Here is a 6871-nt window from a genome sequence, read left to right on the forward strand (position 1 = left end):
CTACGCGGAGTTCGGCCTTCGGCCCGCCGGCTTCGCTCATCAAGACAGCTGACTTGGTAGAACGCTTGGAAGCACCGCATTCACGCAGCTCGGCCTTCGGCCTCGCGTTTTGGGAGTTGGGGTGGAGGCTCCGGGCCTTCGGCCTTCCGCCGGGGTCGGCCTTCGGCCTCCCGTCCTGAAGCTCGCCCTTCGGGCTCGCTTCACCTACTTGGAAATTTGACTTTGCCCGCGTCCGCCGCCATTTTGGATTTTTCCAAAAAAATTTTTTTGACATGGTAATCTTGGGCCCCCAGGCTCACCGCATGCCAAATCTCAGTGCGCTCGGACCAACTTGAAAAAATTAAAAAAAAATCAGCCATTTTGATTTTTTTTTAATTTACTTTGTTTTGTCTCGGGGCCTTCTATGATATTTGGTGGTTTACCCCCCCCCCCCCCACCTATCACGCATCGTTTAAAAGTTGCCATACAAACAAACAACAAGAATATTGACCAGGTTCGAATCCCGGTTATGAATGATAGATTAAAAAAAAATTGAATGCCATTATTATTAAATCTAAAATCGAAGCCATGGTTCCTAAGAACAGATTCCGCTATCTCTCATAGTTTCTGACTTCTCCATACTGACCCATTTGGATTGATCACCCTGTACATAGTGCGTGTTCATGAATACGTTTAAACAATATCGTTATTCATTTTGAGACGGTCTAATCTTAACATGAGAAAGTACCTCCTTTACTAAACAGCACCCGTTTTACAAATGACAAGCATTTTAAACAGTTCAAATTATAGGTCACTAGATTTAATTACAAAATACTTATTTTGGATAGACCAATGGTAACAAGCGGGCGGGCGGGTGCGGGTGGCGCAAGACCGGTCATTGTGGCACTCTTTGGGGGAGGCCTATGTCCAGCAGTGGACGTCCTCTGGCTGATATGATGATGATGATGATGAATGGTAACAAGTGGTATCAAGATACCAATTAGCCATGAAATCATTATTTTCATTAGAGGAGAGGCATAATAGTATGGGTTCACAATTTTTTTGTGGTCATTTGGTCAGTTTAATATATTGGCCGTCACATCCTTTAAACAATTTAGGAGGAGGGTGGTTGTGTTCCAGGTTATAGAACACAATTTCTCGAGCATCGTTGAACCGGACCTTAGCACGGCATTTAGTATGCGTTCTTCTAGTGCAGCTCCAATGGCGCTCTTCGTTGTTGGTCATCCGGTATGTGTGACTTTGCAGCAGTAACATTGGTTTTTTAGCATTTGTTAGCTGGATAAACTCGTATGAAAATTCTAGAAAAGATAAGTATAAAGTCAAGTGGTCAATGCAGACAAAATCAAAAATGATTAACGCATTTTTTAAGAATTTAAAATTACTCGTGCTTCTTATGAACAACATTTAAAAACAATGGAAAAATAGTGGTGTGTATGCATAAGTTTTATTGTACATGGAAAAAAGAACACTGATTTAAACTTTCACGATTATTAAACATTATCAAAACTACACAACGGGACTTAATCGCGTATTTAAGTTTTAAGATTTACCTCCGACGTTTCGAGGACGGCGTTGTCCCCGTGGTCTCGGAGAAGACTGGCTCAAGTTGACATCAACATCTTCTAGCCGCGCGAGTTTTTCGAACTACCCGCACTTGGTCTTGTTTATCAGTTTGAACGTTTTGCGCACTAGGGACGTCACTCTGTCGACACACAACACTAACGATATTCCATTTATCGACTGTCGATATTCGTTTCCGCTTACATTTACTAATGACTGGATTCCATGTGGATGAGATCTTAAAACCCTCGTCCCGAGTCCAGAGTGACATCCCTAGTGCGCAAAACGTTCAAGCTGATAAACAAGACCAAGTGCGGGTAGTTCGAAAAACTCGCGCGGCTAGAAGATGTTGATGTCAACTTGAGCCAGTCTTCTCCGAGACCACGGGGACAACGCCGTCCTCGAAACGTTGGAGGTAAATCTTAAAACTTAAATACGCGATTAAGTCCCGTTGTGTAGTTTTGATAATGGAAAAAGAATCACGGGGAACACCGTTACACAATTAATCAAATACAACAAATAAATAGTGGTTGGACAGATTTCAAAATAATGCCCCGTAATATTCCAATACCTACAACTCCATTAAGTACCCGATAATCATGAATATTTGACATATATATTTTTTGTTTAATTACTAATGTACCTAACAACGTTTTTGGCGGCCAGTTGGTTAAAAAACCCTCCGTACAATTGTGTAATGATTGCATTACACCTCTAATTTCCATAACAGAAAAAAGCCAAACAAATGTTTAAAAACCACATTCTTCAAAATTTTACCCATATCAGTCGGACACACACTCCGTGGGGAATTTCTAATTATATTTTATTTTCTTTATTGGAAAAAAAAACCAACAAAGGCAGATAATACAAAAAAGAGATCACTGGTTTTTACATTAATAAGTGCAATCTATATCCTGAGACAATTCCCACTATGAATGCATTGTGCCCATTATCTAACACTTGATGTACGTTCCGACTGCTGTTTTATAAAATTTTGAGGGCGGATGATTGTGGTCTAGGTTATAGAATACGACGGCCCCAGCTACATTAAACCTGACCCTCGCTTGACACTTGGTCATGTTCCTTTTGCTGCAACTCCAGTATCGTTTATCATTCGTGGTCATTCTGAAGGTTTCTCCCTGGACCATTAGCAGGGGCTTCTTTGCTGTGGATAGCTCGATGAATTCGTAGAGAAAATCTAAAATAAAAACAGTATCCATTGGTTGCCACTTCAAGAATTAAACGAGATACCCACACGAGAGATTGCCAGATCACAAATATTTAATAATTAATGCAACGAGCAACATATGTTAAAAGCAATATTTGATACTTACATTTTGCAAAATGATGGCTTAATTATTTTGTTTGCAACGAGTAGGTCTAGACCTAGAGTCAGACCGAGAAAAGTCTGCAACGATTTTGATAGCGCAGTGCAAGTGTTATTTATATGTCATAATTTCATAGAAGTTTGACGTTTAAAATTATGACGTATAAATAACACTTGCGTTGCATATGCTATCAGAATCGTTGCTTTTCTCGGTCTAATTTTTAAGTACGTAGCTACTATGATAAAAAAAGGATGTTTCGTCTTAAACACGCCATATAATATTTTAAAAGTTGTATTGCCAAAAAAACACAAATTGATTTAGAAATATACACATTGTACTGCTCGAATAAACTCCAACTTCCAAGTTATAAAAAACATCTTAAGGTAAAATTAGACACATAATTACATACGCTTAATTTAAACTAAATAATATAATAATGCAGAGAAAAATATTCAAAAAAAAAATGTTAGCACATCATAAACTGAAATAAATGTCATATACTAAGAAAAAGTGACCAAGGCCTCCAGTGCCCCAGGCTGGAATCGAACCAGCGTCCTCTGCTATCGCGGCAGGTGCCTGAACCACTCGGCCACCGGGCCACAGCGACATTAGTCAAATTTTCCAAGTATATGCACTTCCTACTGAAGGCTTGTGGCGCCCCCTGGCCATCTCTAAGGTAGAACAGTATGGTTCGAACCTTCTATCTGGATCATTCTCATGATGATACCGAGCTAGCGAGAGAGATGGCGCTGCCAATCAATACTATGAAGTATTTGAACAAATTAAATTATTTTTCAGAAAATATTTTAATTTGTTTTTATCAAGTAGAAACACTACTATATAAATTATAAACTGAAATAAATGTCATATACTAAGAAAAAGTGACCAAGGCCTCCAGTGCCCCAGGCTGGAATCGAACCAGCGTCCTCTGCTATCGCGGCAGGTGCCTGAACCACTCGGCCACCGGGCCACAGCGACATTAGTCAAATTTTCCAAGTATATGCACTTCCTACTGAAGGCTTGTGGCGCCCCCTGGCCATCTCTAAGGTAGAACAGTATGGTTCGAACCTTCTATCTGGATCATTCTCATGATGATACCGAGCTAGCGAGAGAGATGGCGCTGCCAATCAATACTATGAAGTATTTGAACAAATTAAATTATTTTTCAGAAAATATTTTAATTTGTTTTTATCAAGTAGAAACACTACTATATAAATTATAAACTGAAATAAATGTCATATACTAAGAAAAAGTGACCAAGGCCTCCAGTAGCAGAGGACGCTGGTTCGATTCCAGCCTGGGGCACTGGAGGCCTTGGTCACTTTTTCTTAGTATATGACATTTATTTCAGTTTATAATTTATATAGTAGTGTTTCTACTTGATAAAAACAAATTAAAATATTTTCTGAAAAATAATTTAATTTGTTCAAATACTTCATAGTATTGATTGGCAGCGCCATCTCTCTCGCTAGCTCGGTATCATCATGAGAATGATCCAGATAGAAGGTTCGAACCATACTGTTCTACCTTAGAGATGGCCAGGGGGCGCCACAAGCCTTCAGTAGGAAGTGCATATACTTGGAAAATTTGACTAATGTCGCTGTGGCCCGGTTGCCGAGTGGTTCAGGCACCTGCCGCGATAGCAGAGGACGCTGGTTCGATTCCAGCCTGGGGCACTGGAGGCCTTGGTCACTTTTTCTTAGTATATGACATTTATTTCAGTTTATAATTTATATAGTAGTGTTTCTACTTGATAAAAACAAATTAAAATATTTTCTGAAATATAATTTAATTTGTTCAAATACTTCATAGTATTGATTGGCAGCGCCATCTCTCTCGCTAGCTCGGTATCATCATGAGAATGATCCAGATAGAAGGTTCGAACCATACTGTTCTACCTTAGAGATGGCCAGGGGGCGCCACAAGCCTTCAGTAGGAAGTGCATATACTTGGAAAATTTGACTAATGTCGCTGTGGCCCGGTGGCCGAGTGGTTCAGGCACCTGCCGCGATAGCAGAGGACGCTGGTTCGATTCCAGCCTGGGGCACTGGAGGCCTTGGTCACTTTTTCTTAGTATATGACATTTATTTCAGTTTATAATTTATATAGTAGTGTTTCTACTTGATAAAAACAAATTAAAATATTTTCTGAAAAATAATTTAATTTGTTCAAATACTTCATAGTATTGATTGGCAGCGCCATCTCTCTCGCTAGCTCGGTATCATCATGAGAATGATCCAGATAGAAGGTTCGAACCATACTGTTCTACCTTAGAGATGGCCAGGGGGCGCCACAAGCCTTCAGTAGGAAGTGCATATACTTGGAAAATTTGACTAATGTCGCTGTGGCCCGGTGGCCGAGTGGTTCAGGCACCTGCCGCGATAGCAGAGGACGCTGGTTCGATTCCAGCCTGGGGCACTGGAGGCCTTGGTCACTTTTTTTTTTTTTTTTTTTTTTTTTTTTTCTTAGTATATGACATTTATTTCAGTTTATAATTTATATAGTAGTGTTTCTACTTGATAAAAACAAATTAAAATATTTTCTGAAAAATAATTTAATTTGTTCAAATACTTCATAGTTAGCACATCAGCCTAGTTTATACAACTTAACCAACATTTCATGGCTTTTTTTAGTAGAGTATAACTTTGAGAAAGAAGATCACCCTGGCTTCGTCGAAATTGATCCTAGCCTGGCATCTGACGATAATAGTGCATCGGCCTTAATTCCAGTAGCGACTATCCTTGATGGAGTAATATTGCAAGACCACACGGTCTTGCAATATTACAATCTAACCAACTTCCCATCTTGAGAGGGCTTGTATTTGGGAGGAGGATGGTTATGGCTGAGGTTAAGGAAAGAGATCTCCTTGGCCTCGTTGAACCTGATCCTGGCCTGGCATCTGGTGATGGTGCGCCGGCTGCAGCTCCAGTAGCGACTGTCCTTGGTAGTCTGCCGGAAGGTGTGGTCTTGGAGCATTATCAATTGGTGCTTACTTGTGGCCGGTGTGAATAGTAGGTAAGATACCTCGCCGCCCGCTAAAAAATAAGGTGTTTATTGAGAAACATATCTTAAGAGAGCATATACTTAATTAAGATAGATTTTAATTTACACAATACAAGATTGAATAATATTAAATTTTGTTAAAATGTATTTTATGCAACCACTTCCACTCACTTTGTTAAAAAAATGTTCCGATTTTGTTAAAGATTTGTATTTAATTTATTGATACAAGTATTGTAACAAAACACTTAAAGTAAGCACATATAGTAATTGTAACAATATAAGTAATTTTACTTGTACTCATTCCGTCACATATAGCTATTATGAATACCAAATAAGTGTCACGATAAATCTAAAATAGACCTTATCCAATTTATCCAAGTAATAAACTTTTAATCTCAAATTACGTCATCCTTTTAGTTTGTTAAATCTAGTTTACATTTTACCAATCAAGTACCAATGCAGCATAATTCACCTAGCATTTAATATATTTTCCATCAGGCGTTTTAAAATACTTCGGAGGTTTATGATTATGATCTGGAAAGAATTTAGAGATTTTATTATCTTGGTCGAACAAAACCTTGGCTTTGCAGTTTCTAGTATTCTTGCTGGAGCAGTTCCACCATTTGTAAAGTTTGTTGCCCCTGGAAAACGTGAAGCCCTCTATCATGAGGAGACAGGTGCCTCTTTCTGACTTGATGAACTCTGCCTTAATGTCTGTAAAGAAGAATAAGTCTTCGTTGTTCATCTATTCGCGAGAATTCAATAAAAGGGCTGGCTAAATAATTCTCCTGTTCAAGCAAAATAATACTTTTTACGCCACTGTTCGGAAATGTGGCAAAAGATGGTCTAAAACCAAGCTGGAAAGTAGGCAATAGCTGTAGCACCTGAACCACCACTACTACAATGTTTCATTGTTATCATCATCTGTCATTGGTGACGGTTCACTACAGCAATGAGTATCATTTAAAACATAAAAATCA

At 39.0% G+C, this 6871-nt stretch overlaps 1 long non-coding RNA gene across 1 annotated transcript in view; it reads right to left on the reverse strand.

The window, feature by feature from the left end:
- Window positions 1-6643, reverse strand: part of LOC134806082 (uncharacterized) — a 105817-nt gene extending 99174 nt beyond the window's left edge. The window contains exons 1-2 of the long non-coding RNA XR_010146460.1: window positions 6469-6643; window positions 5658-5923 (exon numbers count right to left, since the gene is read on the reverse strand). This is a non-coding gene — a long non-coding RNA (uncharacterized LOC134806082). The remainder of the gene's footprint in view (window positions 1-5657; window positions 5924-6468) is intronic.
- Between the last annotated feature and the right edge of the window lie 228 nt (window positions 6644-6871).

Source organism: Cydia splendana, chromosome 2 (genome assembly GCF_910591565.1).
Source record: "Cydia splendana chromosome 2, ilCydSple1.2, whole genome shotgun sequence".
Lineage (NCBI taxonomy): Eukaryota > Metazoa > Arthropoda > Insecta > Lepidoptera > Tortricidae > Cydia > Cydia splendana.